At 34.1% G+C, this 22,025-nt stretch overlaps 1 pseudogene across 1 annotated transcript in view; it reads left to right on the top strand.

The window, feature by feature from the left end:
• Positions 1-17,331: 17,331 nt before the first annotated feature.
• Positions 17,332-22,025, top strand: part of LOC149806984 (pancreatic triacylglycerol lipase-like) — a 36,141-nt pseudogene continuing 31,447 nt past the window's right edge. The window contains exon 1 of the transcript XR_016419657.1: positions 17,332-17,530. The product of XR_016419657.1 is annotated as a pancreatic triacylglycerol lipase-like (transcript). The remainder of the gene's footprint in view (positions 17,531-22,025) is intronic.

Genomic DNA, 22,025 nt, shown 5'->3' with positions numbered 1-22,025 from the left:
TTGTTTCTTTTAATAAACTGCTTGCATCAAAAATTAGGATTATGCAATTTTATTAATGTACTCTGTTTTTCCTTCCGTGTCAGTTTATTCTTGCGCTGTGAATACATCGCCCAAATTTCCCGAAATTTGAAAACTAATGAGAGAGAGAGAGAGAGAGAGAGAGAGAGAGAGAGAAAGAGGTTCATTTTGTTCAAGATTGGGGTACCATGTATGTCTTTGAAGAATAAATATTATGAATTGTCCCCTTACTATTACAGTATTGGTGTTGTTTCTTGTTTCTTCTTCTCAATTCATTCATTTTAATTTAAGCAAATCAGTTTATTACATTTTCTAATCAAGGACACATCTCATAGGTCTTTTTAGTCAGTTCCTTACATTTGCTAAGGGAGGACAAATCTTTTAGGTCTTTTCTAATCAGTTTATTACATTTTCAAAATCGAGGGTAAATCTTGTAGGTCTTTTTTTAAGGTCAGTTTCTTACATTTGCTAAGGGAGGACAAATCTTTTAGATCTTTTCTAATCAGTTTATTACATTTTCAAAATCGAGGGTAAATCTTGTAGGTCTTTTTTTAAGGTCAGTTTCTTACATTTACTAATAAAAGGACAAATATTGTGTAAACAGCCAACTCAGGATGCAGAAACACCAATAATTACAACAAAAAAAAAAAAAAAAGAAAGAAAATCGTGGTGATTTTTTTTTTTTTACAAAATTACGGCATTATGTATGCATCCAAGCCGTTAAGATTGGGTTTGGATTACACTCCAAGCGAAATTATTTTCTATTTGTTTCTTCTTCGTCTCATGTTCCTCAGTTTCCTAAACAAATCTTTCTAAATCAACGCATTGCATCTAAGAGCTGTTGGAGATTTAGATTCCGAAGTTATGCTGACCAGATCGCATGGATTATCCAAACAAAAATCACAAAAGTCAGTATACATATATGTCAACATTGCGAGAAAAGAAGGAAGTATAAGTAAACACTTGATAGAATCTGAAAATGAGAGAAGAAAATTCTGAATAAAAGTACCCGTGCATAATAGAAAAAGATAAAGATAACGAAGGAAATGCAAAGGAAACCTTGAAAAACACGTAAATTTAAAGAAAGAAAACACAAATAAAAACGGGGAATTTTTATTATCGGTGCAAAAATGGACAAGTGATAAATGAAGAGAAGAGAAGAGAAGAAGACAGGGAATTAACAGAGCTTAACATAAACGGACAAAAGTACAGAATAAAGATAGAATTATAGAAATATATTAATGAATATGAAACTAAATATAGGCCAAGAAATAATACAAGAATACAGCGAAAGTGAAATTTACCGAATACTGAACCAGGAAAGCAAACGTATTGTGATGTTTTCATTACACAATCAGAAATAACAACAACAAGTATACAACTAAACAAGGATAAATCTACAGGAAGTGATGGTGTATCATCAGATTGGTATATAATAATTTCATTCAGACCTTATCCCAATGCTAGAATGGTCAATAACAATGCATTTTATATTTCATTATCAGATATTGAAATATGCCATATTGTCATCAAGGTGTTGATATCACTCTTGTCGCCACAGTAGTGATGTCACCTTTGGAACTTCTTCCTTGTTTCATATAGGGTATGTACATGTTCTTAAAAATGTATTTCCATACTTGGGCCTATTTTAGTTTCCTTTCTCCTCTGCCCATTTTCTCTTCCTCAGGATGAGCAGATGAACAATAAAAGTTTCCAAAATTCTGTCTGCTAGCCTCTGTCTGTCAGTCTAGGAGATTCCTTTTCAGAGTATCCTGGACGGAATTCATCCCTTTTATTATGGTCGACTGTGCGTATTGACAGCTCCAAAGATAGCGATTGCGTATTTGAATTTAATCCCAACTGGAATTTCTGAAAACAAAACGAAGTGCCCAGAAATTCCAGAGGTAATCCAAACTATACAGAGCAGTCATCCCCAGATGTTTAGGTGCATGGTAACTGCTTGTGTATATGTGATTAATTTCAACTAAACAAAGAAGCCACAATAAAGAAGATTTTAGTCCGCGCGTGCAATTTGACGACAAAGTAGACTGTATGCTCCATATTTCGCTATTTTGCCCAGCGCCCAAGATGCCACGTTAACAACCCAACTTGCCTGCAATAATTTACTGACGCGGTTTAGGTTACTATGTAATGTTGAAATTACACTTGGCAAAATAATAATAAATGTAGTAATTAAAAAACCTACTTCATGTGTCATACATCCTGGGGAGGGGAGGGGTAACAATGGGGAACAGATAGGATGCGGTGGGCGAAACGTTTGAAACGTTTTCTGTGAATTAAGCAGGCAGTACGAAACAGATATTTTTTTAATGTTTCACAGCTATTACAGTCCGAATAACGAATTGCAATTTTCCCCTGACCATTCAATACGATCATCAACAATCCAAATATTAGTATCAGAAGTAGTGAATCCTTGTGACAAATGAATCGTTGTGGCATATCCTAGAGTCCACGGGGATTTGTCCATCGTTAACGCGCTCTCAACAACACTGACAGGAACTCAAACAATATCATTTAACACAAGATTTTGTTTACTACCACAACCTGGAATTTCAACGTCGATATTTTGCCGTTGAGTTTCTGCTAATCGATAACCCAATAGTACAGGTAGATTTGATTTCTTTTATGTAACTGCAATAATTGTTGTTGAAGTGTATCACGACCTATCTTCCTTCTTGCAACTATCAAATCATCTGGTCTCCATAAATTCCCAAAAATTGTTCATAGGAGTTTCTGAAATTACTTCAAGCATTATTTCACATTGAATTTTATTTAATTGTAGTCTTATTAATTTCTTAAACTCTCTTAATTCTGGATCAAGAGCTCTATAATCATCATTTATTTCCTTATAAAAATCAACAAAATTCATCATTCATGTGGAGACAATCCAACAAAAGATGGCGGTTGACCATGATTGCCACACGTTATTACATCAGTATTTTTTTGTCAACAACCAATCAAGAAATATTTTTAACGTTTCTAATGAAATGGTACATATTTCATCCCATATAATAATTCTTGGAATATATTTGTCACCCATTCGTTTAGGAGTCCGCCCTTCCACCGAAAGAAACTATGATAAGTATGAGAATTTACCCATCACTCTTTCATTTCTCTGGCGAGTCTATGTGTAGGTGTTAATATAACCATATCAAGACCACGAAATAATTCAACTGCACGTGTTGTCTTTCATGATCCACCTGGTCCGTTTAGATAAACTTTTTTATGTCTGGCAACAGGATCATATACCAATGGTGATGATGATACTGTCTCTTGAATATTTTCACAATAAATATATTTACACTCGACACCAGCTGTTTCATCATAAATGTGTACTTGTTCTTTTTTCAATCTCCATGCAACCCATAATGGTTCAGTGCCGATATTTAGTTGTTTTAATAAATCTGCATGTTTCTTATCGATATAAAATAAATCCGTCGCTACTCTAACGGCTAATTTAGGGAATCTGTTCACGATCAACAATAGATTTATTGAAACATACGGCAGCATTGAAGATATTAAATGAATATACTGTGGTAAGTCGCCATCAGTGTAATTCACAATTGTACCCAATTTAGTTCCATCTGACAAGAAATCTGATTCTCGGCTCATACATATATTTTTCTTTATTTTATCCTCGATGATAAAATCTAATTCAGCTCCGTCAATAACTAACCTATAACATCTTCGTTTAGGATCACATGAACAACCTTGCGTAAACTTTCCAATTATCTTTCTACCGAGATCCTTTGCTTGTTTATTTTCATAGTCAGTCTTATCTTCATCCTAATATGGATCCAAAGATTTTTTCTTTCTTCTGGTATCCAAACTTGTTTTTGTGGACAATTCGACATTAACATTTCAATCACTGTTAACAATAATAAAATTCCTGAATCAATCATGTATCGTAACAATAATGCTGGTGCCCACATTTTGTTTCTTCTAAAAAGTGTTTACCAAACTATGCATAACAAATCAGATGAAGGTTTTCAGCAAGCTTAAATGATGTAATTCGAGCGAAATCCGTTATGTCAAAATTTGGTAGCTATCTGTTTACACAAACTCGAATCATTTCATGGGTTGGATTTCTAGATCTCTTAAAATATTCCGAGCATTCTCCCATTCCAAGAAAACTTCCAGGATAATACGATGCTATATCAAATGATATCATATTTCTGCTATCGTATTTGGTATTCCATACTCCACCATGTCCATATTTGACACAACTTGATATTACATCATCGAGAAAATCAGACCGAGTCGGCTTCCACGAACGTTTCTCTCTACCGAAATGAGCCTCGACTGATGGAATAGTAAAACAATTACTAAGTAAATGCTCATAGAGGCTGATATTATTTAACGCAAGATCTTTCATTTTCGTATGAAGAAATTCTGTTCGATTAATCTCACCTTTAGGTCTTAAAAATTGATCAAATCTTCTTTTTCTTCGATTCAAAGACTTCCATCAGGTCTTATCGGACCACTATCATCTTCAGAGCTTGAAACAACTATACAAATACAGGATCACTTTTACTAATCTGATTAATAAAATTGAAAATATTTCCTTGCTAAAATTTGACTGTTCTATCTAGTGGAAATATTGTCACCGCCCACGCATGCGCATTATGATTAATAATGTTTATCAGAGCTCCTTTCGAATTATGTTTCGATTCGTACAAAATCTCTTCGGTTTTTGTTTTTACCAGTATTGGGAATTTTAGATTCCTTCCCTGTTCAGCAATGCCTTTGATAGACGCTCCGGTATCTTTAACTGATTCTGCCCAATCATTTATCTTTTACGTCTTAGATCCGCTGGTTTATTTCCATGTATCGCGTTTGTGAAGTGTTCTGTAATTCGCTCGGCTACACAATTTAGTTTTAAAAATTTCATTGGTTTTTGATCATGAACGCTAGGTTTATCATTTATCAGATATATTGCATAACTAACTGCAGTGACAGTATACGCTCGTTCATAATACGGTTTATCAATACCAGTCAACATTACTGGTTTGGAATTTTTATTTAACGTAACAATATTTCCAATGTAATTTAATCGAACAAGGTCACGTTTGTCACGGATAATTCAAATATCGTCTAGCTCCGCAATAAATTTTATTCTAAAATATATCTTTGATTGTCGAGATAATTAATATTTGTCGCTGCTCTTTGGTCATTCATTGTAACATCGACAGCACTTTCGGTATTGTGCATGATTCTGAATGTTGACCACATATGAGCTGCATCATCGTTGCGACATTGTTTCTTGGCGCCACGAATAGTTTTAATAAGAGTTTTCGTCGGATCCGCCAGAGCTTGCCTCCGCAAGTCAGGGGTTCTCCTGTCAAGGACGAATCTAGATTTAGAAGGCTCGACTGTAGATAATCTCTCAAAATCTTCCATATTATAATTAACACAAAAATATATTTAAATTACAATATAATTATATATATATATATATATATATATATATATATATATATATATATATATATATATATATATATATATATATATATATATATATATATATATATATATATTCAAACAGAGAATAACTGTAAATGGTTAATGATAGGTTCTACAACGCCTTGTAACAAATCCTGCGCAAACAAATTCTGTGGACTTCACCTACAAAGGGTACAAAGAGGGGGTCTAGGACCAAAACCGTGCTTGAAGTGTGGTGTTGGGGTTAAAGGAGAAACGCAGTTCTGTGTGCAAATTGCTGGTAATAAATACAGAGAGCTGAAAAGATAATATGATAAAAAAGAATATGACAAGGTCATAGAAAACCAGATTTCAAAATAATTATTTAGACAAATAAAAATTATACAAAATGGAGAAAAATGAATTTGTAAAACAGCCCATCATAAAAAAATATGAGGCATCTGAAGTTGATGTAATCCGGCACTGTCGACTTAAAGAATCAGTCGGTTCTATTATTAATACTGGTTATCTCAAATTCCAAGCTGGGGGGGGAGGAATATTATTTCCGTCACAGGTTCGTGTACGAGTGTCTTTACGGGATAATCGAAGACGGACTTGAGATCCATTATATTAGTTAAGATCAGAAAGATGATTCCTTGGGTAATTTACAGGCTAATACACAGAGTCATAATTCTGCACAAAACAGTTTCAAAAAGGGCGATTCAGTCTGTAAATACAGATACTAGCGAAGAAATGGTATTTTCATCGATTAATGCAGCTGGTAAATATTATATATTTTTGGTATAATATGTCGCAAATAATATTACTAAATCGGCGCTTTCGAAGAATATTAACGACAAAAATATTTCAGTTTCAAGCATATAGAGACAATTAACTCTGTCAGGTGAAAGATTAAACGGTTAAAGAGTAACCTCACTTGTATTTTACAATAATCTATTATAAATAAATTATATATTTTTGGATGGTTTTCTCTTCTTTGGTACAACAAACCAAATTTGCGTTATAAGTAACGAATATTTCAGTATTTCACTTCCGAAGTAAAATAGGAAACACTCATATCTTACGACAGAGTAATTTAACGTTTTATGACTTCGTCGATGACAAAATGTCTGATATGATCCTTGACAGTATCCTGATACAATCAGGGGATATAACTATCTCAGATTAAGGTGGAGCCTGTATCTTGTAAATAATTGTTATTTGCTGATGAATAATGAATTTTTGTTGGTGTTTTAAGAAATATCATCCTTATTTTGCTGAATCTGTCCGGTTTCTTGCTTCCCCTACATTTTGTAAGCAATAATAATAAAGAAAAACAAACAGCGAATAAGCCACTCCCATTGCGTGAGCTAATTTTGGAGTTCAATGTATTGGTTAGATTATATAGAGCGTGTGCAGAATTCTGTTGAACGTAGAGGTGCTTTAGTGCCCCATATATGTGGTGCGGTTAAGAGTTATAGTTAATAGAGTTAAGTTATATAATAAGTTAGTGGTGTGCCGTCCATAGAGTTATGTTAGATAAGATTGTATGTTGTGCTGTCCACCATATAATTAAGTTCGATAGTGATTAAGTTCGATAGATTGTGTTGTTGTGCTGTCCATAAAATTAAATATGCAACTATATTTACTGTAGGGAATCAGATATATATATATATATATATATATATATATATATATATATATATATATATATATATATATATATATATATATATATATATATATATATATATATTAATAAATATTAATGTAGATTCATTCCTATAATCCTATAATTATTATTTTTAGTAATATTTACCCCAAGAAATTATGAAATCAGTCCTATAATTATTATTTGTTAGTATCAACAAATTATGAAATCTGAATGATTTTTTATAATTTTTAATATCATTTACCCCAACAAATTCGATAATTAAGGAAGAAATTAAATATTCTGATACAAATAATTCTTCTGATTATAATATTTATTCAGATTTAGATTTATTTTCATTCAGATTATAATGTTTATTCAGAGTCAGTCCTATAAATATTATTTAGTGTCATTTAACCCAACAAATTATGAAATCAGTCCTATAATTCTTTGTTTGGTACCCTTTACCCCATTAAATTATAAAATCTGACGGATTTTTAAACTTTCAAGTACCATTTACCCCATGAAACTAGAAATATGATAGATGATAACAATTTTGATTGATATTTACTCCAGCAAATTCAATAACCAGTGAAGAAAAAAATTTATATATTTTTTCTGAAAGAAATATTTATTCTGATAATGATATTTTTCTGATAATTTTATTTATTCAGATTTAAATATTCATTCTGATGATAATATTTATTCTGATAATAATATTTTTTCTGATAATATTTTTTCTGATAATAATATTTATTGCGAGGTGTTCTGTTGTTCAATAGGAAGTTCACAATTTCCAGTACCATTTACCCAACAAATTATAAAATCTGACTGACAAGACTTTGTCAAGGTTGAGCACTATTTGCCTGAAGTCTGGAAAAGAATGAGTACAAATAAATTCTGTTATAATAAATTTATTTGTTCTTGACAAAGACAAGGATCAAATTATTATTATTATTATTATTATTATTATTATTATTATTATTATTATTATTATCATTATTATTGTTATTATTAAATATTTTATTATTTCTGTGTTAGATGAGATTTATTTTATTATTTTGAGTACTATTTACTACATCAATTTTATATAATCTGACTGATTTCGTTATTTTGAGTTTACTATAAAATCTGACTGGTTTTTGTTATTTTGACTATCATTTACCCCATCAAATTAAAAGTCAAACTAATTTTCGTTATTTTGAGTAACATTTACCTGAAATCTGAACGAGAATCAGTAAGGAAACAAATTTTTGCTTAACTTTGTCAAGGATAATATATTTTATTTCTCAGGATTAGGAATTGGGATCGAAAATCAATCACTAACGTGAAGCTCTATGATCTTAAATACATATTCAAATTCAAACTTCATTCCATAAATCATGTAATCGTCCGGATTGGTGAGGAAGTTTGAAATGTGTCCTTGATAATAGCGGAATATGGCATCAGAAATAGACCGGATTAATATGTTCTTGTACAATCAAATATCCACGAGGTACTTGAGGTGTAAATGTATATAAAATATATCACTGCTGAGCCTGACACGATTTTTCAAGATCGTTTTGATAGCTGCCATCACTTGCATCACATACAAGATTAAAACTGCGATGGCTGATGCTATATTAATAATACCTGGCGTAATATGACAACTTTCACCGTAAGGATCATTGTTATGTTTGAAATAATTTGATGACGGGGTTATTTTTCTCCATGACTCCACGATTTGTGGAAAATATTCATTGATAATATCATTGGTTTGTATTTTAGTTCATCTTTTTTAAATCCTGGTAATATAAATTTTAGTAAATCTGCTTCAGCTATTTTATAATAATTAGCAAATAGTTGCTTAAATATATTATTTCCCCATTCGCCGTTAACTGAGGACCAACATTTTATTTCTCAATAATAATTCAATTAACATACACAAGGTCTTCTAATACAATTTGATTTAAATGTTGTATTGTTTCAATGATTTTCCTTTTCATGTCGCTATTAGGATACTCCATAATATAACTTTTAAACAACTGTAGTAATGTCGTGGACATAGTTATATCTTCAGTTTTAGTTTCATCAGCCAGTGATTTAAATTCATCTTCATTAAAAGTAAATGTATCAAAATATTTTGGATCACGTTTGTATAGAGTAAGTGTATATATATGTATATATCATAATCTAGAGAGTTTATTTCTATCGCGGCTGATAAAGTTAGGTTATTAACCGTAATAGCGATTTTGGATACTTTTCCAATCATAGATTTAATTCTGCGCTAAAATTGATCATTGATTTGTTGAATTTGATAATTACCTGAACGAATACTAACGACTTGCCAATTGGGGGTTCCATCTGGTTTATTTTGTTTGTAAATACCAGTGAATTATTTGCTTGTAACCCACCGAATGAATTTAATCTAATATTTGGCCAACTATGATATACTCATAGATGTGCTAGTGCTATTTCTTTCGCTAGAATTGCAGTTGGAAAGTTGACGCTGAACTGTTTTAGTAGTTCGTCCGACGTTGATAACCCCTGATTTTAAATCCAGATTTTCTAAATCGGGCGTAGAATCTGATACATTCGTTGCCTCTTTGTAAATTTTAATCATTTCTGTGAACTCATTATTTAAGGCCTGATGATATCCACAAAAATAATTTGGAGTATGCTAGCGTCGCTGTATGTAAATTTAATGTATACTCATGTAGTTTATTTTCGCTACATGTATATTTTTTTTGCGATGATATTAAGAACACCAGCAAAATTGTTGCTGCAGCTAAAACACAGATTGTTACAACTGCTGGTGAAGTCATTGTTATTGTTGATAGCAATACGGCTGTTCCAGCGATAACAGCGGACGCAGAATACGTAATTATGTCAACGACAAAATACACGTATGCGATTTTTCTTTACTTTTACTGTATACTCGTCAACGATATTCTTCAGATTGGTTTGCCACTCACATACTTGATTGTATTTCTAATGTTGAACGTCGATTGGGGAGTTCATTATATTTTAAGTAGGTGGTGTGTGTGTGTGTGTGTGTGTTTGTGTGTGATTTGGATTTGTAGCGTAGCTTTAACATTTTTTCAGTCGTATCGCTACGATGTCTGCAGTGTGGCAGTTGATAGTGATGTCTAGCACTGGGGCATCATGCCGCAGACATGTAGCATGATATCCCACCCAGTCATATTATCCTGACACCACACAGACCAGTCCTAACACTAACCTCTGAGCGCCAAGGGAGACAGCAGTTAGTACCATGTTTATAAGTCTTTGATATGACTCGGCCGGGGATCGAATCCAGACCTGCCACATCCGAGGTGGACGCTCTAACCGCTATTTAAGTAGGTGGTAGTTTAGCGACTAATACAAGACACCAATAATAAAACACGGGTTTGCTTTTGTCTTCAGGTTCCACCACGAACGTTCCCTCATCGTTTTGATTCAACATAACTAACACACATCCAGTAAACTCGTTAACTGGTTGACGCCGTTGTATTATGGTGGATATAGTAAATGTCGTAGTAGTAAGTACTGGGAACCTGTATATACCGGTAACAACAGCGCGGTGTTTAATGGATTCATTAAGTGGTGAATATAACGTTGATCCAGATGCTACCTTATATAAAACACTGTCGATAATATTTTTATGTCAGCAAGATTAATGTCGATGACTGGTGATTTCCAAAAAAATTAATTAATGGGTCTATTTATGTTTCTACGAAAATTTAAAAACGTTTTTACATGATTAGAATATTCAAATCTAAATGCGGACATTTCATCGTTGATTGTCATTTACGAGTTCATCATCGGAATGTTGCTATCATCGACGTAATTCTTCGATGCAGCGTCATTGCTTGATTCTGGTTCTCCAAGACCAGTCATTTTATTATTAGTCATATTGAGAGGACCAGTTATTGTATCACCTGCGATTAATAAACGGTCATTGATTTCAGTTCTGATCGTGTTGTTGTTGATTTCGACATATTGTTTGGTTACCACATCATCATCTGAGTTTGGTTCCCTCACATTAATAATTGTATTTTTACTCATATTGAGATCGCCGTACATAATGTCCCAATTCTTCTGATACGTCATACAGTTTCTCCCATGATTGATCAAACTGATTCATCCGATTGTTTAATTTTACCGATTTTAGCAAACACCACTAAGTTATCTTTGGTCGCATCTGGAACCCGCAGACTAATATCTGATCTATCAACCGGATATTTCTCGTCTTTATTCGTCCTTGTTTATCCTTATAAACAACGACTTCATTTTGGTCCACATTTGTAAGACTCAAAAGATTAGCGAGTTCATCCTTGGCCTCATCAAGGGTTGCATATTTAGATAAGTCGCCTTGCTACGGTTTACTCTGAGTCTCACTCAGAGAAGATCTTCCGTAAATTTCTACCATTATACTTTAAGATCTATTTAAAACGACGATGTACGGTTAGACCGTCTATTTGTATATTAGTGCACGACTTTATGAGGTGTTGTTGTTGATGATGACACAGCGTCGAGTACAGCAATTACTTCACGGCGACATATTGGCGGATCAGTTATTGTTTGTATTGATAATGTTGAATGCCAGACGGGAGTGTTTTGAAGATGAGTGCTTTGCACTCTGCCTAAATATTTTAAAAATTCTTTTGGTGGTGCCAGTCCATACGAATCAAAATAAACAATTCCACGTTGATCAATTGCGTATGCAACTCAATGAGTACCTGGACTAGAACTTTATTCTTGATTAATGATACTGGTTTCAATATTGTTTGATTGTTTTGGTAATTGAGCACGCATAAACACCTCTGAAGTTTTTATGTTTAGTTTTTTAGCAGCATCAATTAAGTCAAAATTTAACATAGGAAGAAGACGATTGCGTTTAACAACGTGTCCCGGGAAGTTTCAGACTTTTTCCGTAGCACAAATGAGGTGTTCCTGGTAGTCTTAGACCCTTTCCCTTTTTTAGAAGTTTCAATTCCTTTTCCTGTTGCTTTCTTTAGTGCCATCCCAGCAGCAGTTCCAGCAGCACGAAGTACAGCTGCTATTTCAACAGCGGGCTGCAGCGGCTAATAACGCTGGTATAGCTGCAGGAAATGGAAATATACCACCCGTCTTGACTGCGTCTTTAACGGCACCTGCAGAATGATTAAGTCTAACACCAATAGTTGATCGTTTGGCGTTATTTAAGTGAGATGATGTTCAGTCAGTGGTAGTTTATTTTGACCACCTGCGATTGATTCTTTTATTAGTGATATTTTTATTTCACATTTCTCCTTTGGTATTGATTGTAGCTTTTTAATCTGACCAGGAGTCAGACTGACACTAACATTATGATATGACATTATAATATCATGTGCGATTTAATTACATGCTTTCTACTGGGGCATCAATAACTCTCATTCGTCATCCAACATGTTCAAGCAACATCGCTTTATTTGAAAGTGTGACAGGGATTGCTGTATAATTAGAAATAGCTCCTATTGTCACACGAGCTCGAAAGTGTCAATCAACGACATATTGCCTAACTAAATTCAAAAGTTCTAGAATAAAGTAATAAATTGGATACAACGTTGTAAAATCTTGTTGTGATATTTGCAGACCAGAATCAACATTTTGATCACGTCCCATGAATGTCATCAAACGATGATATGTACATGCAACATGATTATTCTCAAAGTTTAGTATTATGGGTCTTGATTCCCGTTTATCCTTAATGAAAATTCAGTAACATCAAGTTTGTCAAATATCATTGGAGTGCGTGTTTGTGAGCTTACTCGTGTAGCATCTTGAAAATTTAGACATATATGTCTTGGTGCAGAATCACCTTGCTGTGATGCTACATTCCATGTGAATAAACCATTACTATTACTTTGAACACTATCTGTGGTCCTCGTCAACCATTTACCACCTTGACTCATAAAAGAGAGCAACGGTTATTCTTCGTCGATTTATGAAGTCATTACTGGCATCCACAACGCAAAATTTGTCAGTATTAATTTACCAGCATCACCGATAGGGTACCAGACTGCTTCATCGTCTGTAGTTTTTATTACAAGTACAGTTGTATGCGTAGCTCCAAAAATAACCTTTCTGACATTTTTGCAAAATCCAAATATATGTGACAGTGGAATTGCACATGAAAATCCTCTACGACCATCTTTCGGCATTAATCGACGTGTTGTGAATACCAAGTTTATTCTGTGTTAACGTTAATAATCATACTTTCCACATCAACTTCAGCAGCGCCGGTATTGTTTCTTGGTCGTCTTATATCATAGTGTCTGTTGTCAGGTTGATCAAAATTATCCTTGACAAACATCACTGACGGACGAGCTGATCTTGAATAATCATCTGAATATCTTGCTAGATCCAATATCGTAGTGGCAACGTTAACATCGTCCTGACATATTTCAATGTTTCTTTCGTCAATCATGTATGTAGCACTGTTGAATAACGCCATAATACCATTACTAACAAAACCAACTCTAGCATCAGATCCATATTCAATATCATCTGCTTTAAGAATTTTACCTTCTACTTCAATAAATGCTTCAGCTGGGAAGAAATATACATTTGTATCCTGAACTTGAAGTTCGATTCGTCCACACTGATTTGGCTCTCGTGCGTCATGAAAATAATACTGATAATCGCGCACAGATTCATCTTTGATAACTGCCGCATCCATGTCAAATGATGGATCAGATATACGTTTAAACATTTTATTTTAATTGCTATCGTCTAAAACGAAGACCACTATCAGACTTGTATTCATATCTTTTTCTGATAGTGGTACACCAGTCAACTCTGCTAGTGTTTGAATTGCAGAGTAATTTATTATTTTACTAACATTTGAAGGCATAACTTCAGTACTGGATAATTTTACTGGATGTTGTTTTCGTCGTATTAATCTTGCTAGCCTATCCTTGATTGACGATAATGCTTTGCTTCAACATCACCAACGGCACCTTTGTCACGAACAACGTCAATAGCAATCATTGATAATTGTTTTGCAATCGGTATGGCTTTTGGGAGTATCCCTCTAAATAGACCCTGAACAACATTACCGAGTCCATCACCGTAGATCGCTTTGTACGTTGGTAATTGCGAATTTATCACCCTGACCATGATCGGTTCACGTTGAGCATTTAGTATAATCATCTTATTTTCTTGTCACTGATCTATTTGCATACCCTCAATCACGTTGGTAATCGTCAACGATTTCATCGATGATGGATCGATAATTATTAATGTCCATGATGCCCCCTGTAAATAATCGTTGACAAATATCAGATGCTTCATTAATGATTTCTTGGAGAATTATTACCGGCTCATTTTCCGACAAGTAGAGGTTCCAATCGTTCAACATCGGCAAGGACATTCTTGGGACATGGAGTAACAAGACCACTTCCTCGAGTAGCAAGACCACTTCCGGTTGTTTCTTCTGCTGCCTTCTTATTTGGTGAAGAATGTAATTCTCTCCTTCGTCTAATTTCTTTAGACATTAATTTTTCTTTTCTTTTTGTTTCCTTTCTAGTTCAACCTCTTTATGTTTCGACTTCATTTCTTCTTTTTCGTTTCATTGCTGCTTTTGTTTTTCGAGTTGCTGCTCCATTTCTTCCTATCTTTGTCTCTTTTGATTTACTTGTTCAATATACTCATCTTTTTTCTGGTTAAAACTGTTAAACTGTTTAATATCTCTTTCATATCTAATCTGCGTAGTATTAGTAGCGATGTAATATTTACATCTCTGACCCAATCGAGAGCTTTTAGAGTTTTAACATATTCGGGGTTTACATAATTATCTCTATTATGATATCCAAACGCGGCAATATCAAGTATTTGGTCTTTGTCCTTGATAGCGGTAATACCTTCAGGTGTGAATTTATCCATAATGTTAATTCTAACTCTTGGCAGAGGATGTGGCTCATCTTCAGGTTGTGGTTGAGAAGGTTGCTGGGAAAGTAAAAGACGGCCAGAAATATCAACAAGCAATAATTCAAGAGCTTTTTGAACCGCCTCAGTTGTAATAATTTTCTTTGTTGGTTCGACAATTCGTTTAAATAATTGTTCTGCACCTTCTGCAAATTCCACCTGAGACTCCTGACGAGCTTGTAGTTGTTGCTTGACAGCATCATGAACAGGGATATATTTCTTATTTGCTTCTAGTCGCACTCGAGCTAATCTAGCTGTGTGAGATTCCATTATTGACATAATAATGATTTAATTACGCACACACTACAGCAACAGCGAGGGTGCGACCAACATAGAGTGTCCGACAGGTAACCGAAAACGCGTACAAATTTGAAAACACGAACGACAAAGATGAGGTAACACGATGAGCTAACCCAATTAGATTAACTCTCTGTTTTGGTCAGAGACTTTGGTTTGACGTTATTGACTTTATGTTTTTCATTTTGATCGTATGAAGTTTTATTTTCAAAGAATACTCTTCAATAAAAGAGGTCGATTCACCCTCCCTGCTGCTCCGACTCAGTAGTAATCCACGACTTCAAGGTAAACAACGCATACATGCACATGTACTCAATGCCGTAGTTACTTCCTTTATGATTATGATGTGTTACTAGTAAATGGCATGTGTGAGCGGTGCATAAAGGACTCAAGGTACTAATTCATTTCCCATAGTAAACCTATGCATACACCATGATGTTAAAAAATTTCAATCACTTTAGATTTCTGAGTGTTCATGATCTATTAGTATAGATGAAACCTGGATGTCAGCTTCTGTGTAGAGAAAAGGATATGAGCCTTGACATTCTGTGGATCTACTTGTGTTTGAAACACGTGCTTCCGATTCTGCACCAAAGAGTCGGGTGCTAATTTCAGTAATGCGTGTTCCAAACTTAAGACCGCTAAAGGACTGAAATTCCATCCATAAAACAATGATTATAATTTTTTCATTTACAACTAGGATAAGCTCTCAAAAGATTTTTTTTCCGTGAAAGTAAATTGCATTATTAACCATTCCTGGCCAGCCAAACCCATATATACTCTATTTCATGTTCACCCATTTCCAGGTTTTAATTTTTCCAAACAATTATTACCGTGTGTCCTGTAAGCTTACAAAAATACTTGGAGAGTCGAGGAGAAGCAAGCTAATTTGGGTACAATATATCACATGGTTGGTGAGATGGCGCTCTACTTAGGCCTCGAGTCAGAAAAAACTATAATTTCAATGATGGAGGCATTAGATAGGTTGCTAAAAGGTGCACGGACTGTTTCCTGATTGATAGTTTCGTTTCTTTAGTGACTTTGATTGAAGCACAACAGCCTTGGTTGAGGCTGGGTTGCTGGGTTGGATATATATATATATATATATATATATATATATATATATATATATATATATATATATATATATATAGTACCATGTTTATAAGTCTTTGGTATGGCTTGGCCGGGGAAATCACAGGAAAATGACAAATGACAGTCTCTTCAAAGGCACTGAATAAAAAAAAGTTATTTCCAATTATGGAGATATTATGTATGAAAGAAAAAGTGGCTATCAACAGTGCAAAAGTGGTACGAAACCAGCACAAGCCCTTTCGGATACTACTGATTAATTTTTCAAGGGCACAAAGCCAAACAAGAATATTTACACAAATGAAAGGATAACAAAACTCAAAACCCTACACAATGCGAGTATTACACAAAGTCTACGTTGTGTTTGCTGTACATATGTATATTCGATTACAAATTAAATTTGAACTTTATGATGCTAGCAAGGCAAGATAGTCTAAAACAATTGATCCCAATCGAAGGCGTTAGTAGGTCAGCAAATAATTGTTTGCGCCTTCTACAATAGTTTACATTCCGGATTAATATTTTATTCTAGATGTTGTATTTCACTGAGCTGGCTGTGTGTAATTTGGATTTTAACGTAGGTTTTACAATTTCTAATCATTGTGCGACGATAACTGCAGTTTGGCAGTTTATAGTGATGTCTAGAACCTCTTGCATCTGTGGAGGACGCTCTAACGAGTTAGGCCACCGGAGTGGTGCATGAATTTACGTTCTAGAGCAAAATTGCATTATTGAGAGCTGGTAATATTTAATAAATGCTTTATAATAAGTTTATTAAGATGAGCTGTGATATTTTTATATAAAAATGACAGTTAAGACCATGTGTTTGAGAAAGCGAATAAACGGCAGGAAATGTTTGGTAACTTGTAAATTCCTTGTTACCTATGCATAGATGAATGGCAGTTCTGATTATTCCTGATTTAAGCATCGCTGGATTTGAGTGTACACATTCGGCGAATCCAATAGGCTTATTGGGATTTCCTAATTGCTGTGCACCATTCTCAGCTATGGATGATCCCATTCAGGCTTACATCATTGAAAGCATGGCCTGGAGAAGAGAAATGTTCCGCCACTGGGCTCTTTTCTACTTCATTGGTTTGTCAGTCTGATCTGTGGAGATTCATTCTAGTATTTAATGTCTGCTTTTCTTCAACTTATTGGGAGCTGCATACCTTACATGTGATGAGGTAGATCACATTTTAACATTTTGCAATGTTATAGTATGGTTGTGAATATTAAGCTTGTCACCCGTGACTTTGATGGAAATTAAATGTATTTATTTTCTTAATGTGTTGGCATGTCGTGCATCACTTGTTTCCACAAGGCTTCGATTTAGCATCAATTTTTTTTAAAGAGTGGCTTTCAATATGCCTTGTCCACTATGTCTCAAATGTTGAGGTCTGCGATAAGCTCCTACTGGTTTGTGTAGAGAAATCAGTTTAAGTTGTTTAAACGATTAATTGTTAAATGTTTGTGAATGATGCGACCTACTTGTGGGTTGTCTGGGTTGAACAGGAGGACGAAGGGTGTTCGTTCCACGTTTTCTTTCCCTTGTGTTTTAGGATGTCAGCACGGTTTGTCAGTTTGGCATTATGTATCGCCTCCACTATTAAATGATTGTTGTAGCCCAGCTTTGTCAGATGCTGGGTCAGTTCTCTGCACCTCTGTTAGAAAGCTGTCTCATCAGTCAAGTACATAGAACTAGGCGGATTTGCTCTGATAAGACGAATTTCTGGAGCCACGTGCCCAGCTAGTGGAATAGTCAATGCAACATACATTTTCAAAGTCATCAATTGTCCGAGCATTAGAGGAGATAGTATTGCAACAGGTACTTCGTCGGTGGAGTCTTGAATTATTACAATGCAGGGAGAATACAGATTAGTCACTGGAGTTCTGAAGTGCTCATCAACGATTCGGACTAAATCATTATCTTGAAATTCTTCTAAATGCATTCAAGGAGATATTGGATTATATCATTGAGATGCATCAAGACTGTTAGCATATAAACACAATTCCTTTCTATTGGTATATCAGTACATTTAATATCGAAATTCATTCCGAATATCACAGAATTTATTCGGAACTCTATGTATTTGGTTTTGTGATAGAACAGTTAGGACTATTTGGGATTTAAATACTATATTTTATTGTTTAGTTTTCATCTTGTACTCTAGGAAAATAAATTATTTGTTAATTTTACTAAACTCGTTTGTTTTTACTCTTTTCTGTTACTTAGTTTAAGACCATAGAGTCGTAACACCTGTCGGTAAGGGGCTTAAACTTGGCACGTATGTTGGTTATTACAGCAACATTCAAGAGGCAACCAATGAAATGATGGTCAGAACCAACGTGTATGTCAACTTGTCCAGGATACTAGTGTTGTGGCAAGGCAGATAACAAGAACCTCAGAAGACAAAGAAGGAACAGATGGGATTCGACCTATCAGTGCCAGTATATATTGAAATAAGGACTAAAACTAGCACGATGCATGTCGTTCCGATAGTGCATGATTTGAAAGAAGCCTAGTTAATTAAACACCACTTGTGGTAGAGGAGATCGCGGTGGGATTTAAGCCGTCTATTTATTTTTTCTGCTGAGAGCTTGCACATGAGGCTAGCTAGCGTATTTGATTCAAGAGCAAGAGAAAGGCACTTGTGTGTTCCTAAAGACTTTTAAGACTGGACTATTGTAATCAACTCCTATCTGATTCGTCTCTGTATCTACTACAGAAACGATAAAAAGTTTTTAAAACACGGATGCTCGGATCATCCTTAGAGTACACCTCCCCTGCTTTGTAACATTAACTGGCTATTCGTTCGATCTAGAATCAAGCGCACAATATGTTCACTATGCAACATTTCGTTGAGTGGTTCCAGTCTAATATAGCTCTCTGGCCTCATCGATTAATATATTCACTCCACCTAGATACTTACCCTCCTCTTCCTACATTCGTGTTAATTTGTTCTACTGTTACAACGAAGTCATATAGAGAATGTGCTTTATCGTACCTGGGCCTAGCTAAATAGAAGGAGTTGCTCTTAGCTCTTAGAGACAATGATAATGTGATCTAATTTAAGACTGCCCTTTAAATTATCCTATTTTGACTACAAGAATACACTTAAAGTCTTCATGATGTTTACTTGCTTAATGATTGTCAGCGTGTTTTAATTTTGAATTTCATGGTGTTTTTTCGTAATATGGTCGTCGCATATGATTTTGTGCTATCTAATATTGTGAAACGCTTAAAGCTGCTAAAGGTTAGTAGCTGTACTAAGTCCATAAAATTATTATTATTGTTGTTGTTGTTGTTGTTGTTGTTGTTGTATGACCACTTGTGTCCATTATGCCGCGTGAAAATGTTGTATATTATCGAAATCAAAGATTAAAGAGAAAGAAAAACAGTTAAGCATGCTACATTTCACTCCAGCTTTAAGCTGGATTATGAGAAATTACATAATGTCTAGAAAAGCAGAACACAACAACTTTCTTTCGATGATATAAATCATTAAAGGCAAGTAGATAGAGACAGACGTAATTTTCATATGGCTGTCGATAACTACATACCTGTGAAGAAATGCTTGTGTACTCAACCGGTGTTCGGCTCAGACAAATGCACAAAAATAGCACCAAATCTAACTGTATGAGAGAAAATGATTTTAATTATATCAAACTAGAGTTTAAATGCGCTGTCACTCGCAGTGAAAATGACAAAATTATTATTTTCCTACCTAAACGCAAACTGCAGGTACCAAACTCAGTGGATATTACGGTTACTACTCTCTTCTCAAGTAAATATCGGTTCTTGAATAACAACATACCGATTTGTAAATGAAGGTCACATTATATTGTCTTTGTATTATCTGACAGGTCATTGTTAATTATACAACAACATAAGTAGATTTCACGACTCAGAACATTTTCATTGTCTGATATGACATTTCCATTTCATTTATCTGGTATTGTTTAACCACCTGTAAAAATTATTCCCTTGAAACTGGATCAATACATAATAAGTAACTTAAAATATAAACCTGGTTAAAAGAGCACTTTGCCATATTCAAGGTGCTCAGTACCTAATGTCAGTGCAAACTTCAAATTAGTTATAACCTAAATCTTACAGTGATACTACAACCATCAGAAGCAAGCATGAAAATAAATGTACCAATTTATAAACCAATATGTCATTTTAAGTATGAATCCAACTCTTAGCAGGGAAAACACAAATTTATTGGTTTTGTTACCTAATTGCAAGTTGCATACCCAGTCCACAAGACGGTTACTACTCCTCAAGTGAATATCGGTTCTTGCACAACATAACGAAGGAGATGATACTCTCTGTATTTGGGAAATTATATAAGATATCATAGTGTTAATTTTGTAATCGCTGAAGTAGATTTATCTTCCAGAACTTTTCATTGTGTGATCTGACATTTTAACGTCATTTTTCTAGTATTGTTTACCCAGCTGTATACATCATGCCGCTTGAAACTGTGTCAATACGTAATAAGTAACATAACTAGGTAAATACGGTAAAAGTGTACTTTGCCATATTCATGGCGCTCTAACCTAATGTCAGTGAAAAGTACAAATTAGTTCCAACCAAATCCTCGCATTCATACTACAACTATCAGAAGCAAGTTTGAAAATAAGTGTACTACAATTATAAACTATTAATTCGTTTTGAGTAAAATATCAAGTCTTAACTATTTTCTTGACTGTGTATCTATTTTGATATTTTGAACGCTTGAAAGTATTTAATATACATCCTCGTATAATAATAATAATAATATATATAGTCTTAAGAGTAATTCTTCTTAGGCCAGTGCCTGGAGTAATGCGACATTATTCCCTTATATAAATAAAACCAATCAAAAATGTTAAAACTATCTCGATATCTCGATTTTTTCCATCGCGTCGGACGTTTCAATGACATTATTCGTACAATAAGAAAGTAAATTAACTCAAATTTATTTCATAGATGCTTGAAAAATAAATTTTGGTTGCAAAGATAATATGGAAAAAATATAAAACGTTTTTGAAAAATACAATAATATTAGGAACGCGTTACATGCCAACCTCATGCTGTTTTTAAATAATGATATCAAAGTGGGATAATGAAATAGAATAGGTTCCATTGCCGTTTAAAATCTGCGATTTCGGTATCACTTAAAGAGTTTAATTTATTTTGTACTTATATTTTTAATGTTCTCAACATAATTATTTTTAATATTAGTTTTCATCAGAAACTTCTCAACTTAGTGATTACTAAATTAATTCGTTTATTTCGTATGTGGTATTAAATTTTATGGTGATTTGCAAACCACAGAGCGAGAAAACCACAAAGTAGGCAAACGATAATTAATGAATTAATGTGTATACACGTTGTTTTAATATATGTGCTACAGGATTAAAGCTATTGCTTTTCAAGTCCTAATGCACGAATTTGGATTGAAATTCTGAAAGGGGAAAGCTTTTATGTACTACATTGTGGAGGATGTATGTCTGCTTCAATAATTGTTTTAAACTTTGAAAGGTTTATGATAGGCGCCAAAGTGCACCGGAAATATTGTGAATAACAATGTTAAGAGCT

This window comes from Sinohyriopsis cumingii, chromosome 1, assembly GCF_028554795.1.
Source record: "Sinohyriopsis cumingii isolate HCF-2022 chromosome 1, ASM2855479v2, whole genome shotgun sequence".
Classification (NCBI taxonomy): Eukaryota; Metazoa; Mollusca; class Bivalvia; order Unionida; family Unionidae; genus Sinohyriopsis; species Sinohyriopsis cumingii.
The sequence above is the reverse complement of the archived record's forward strand: the minus strand, read 5'-3'. Positions and strand labels throughout refer to the sequence as shown.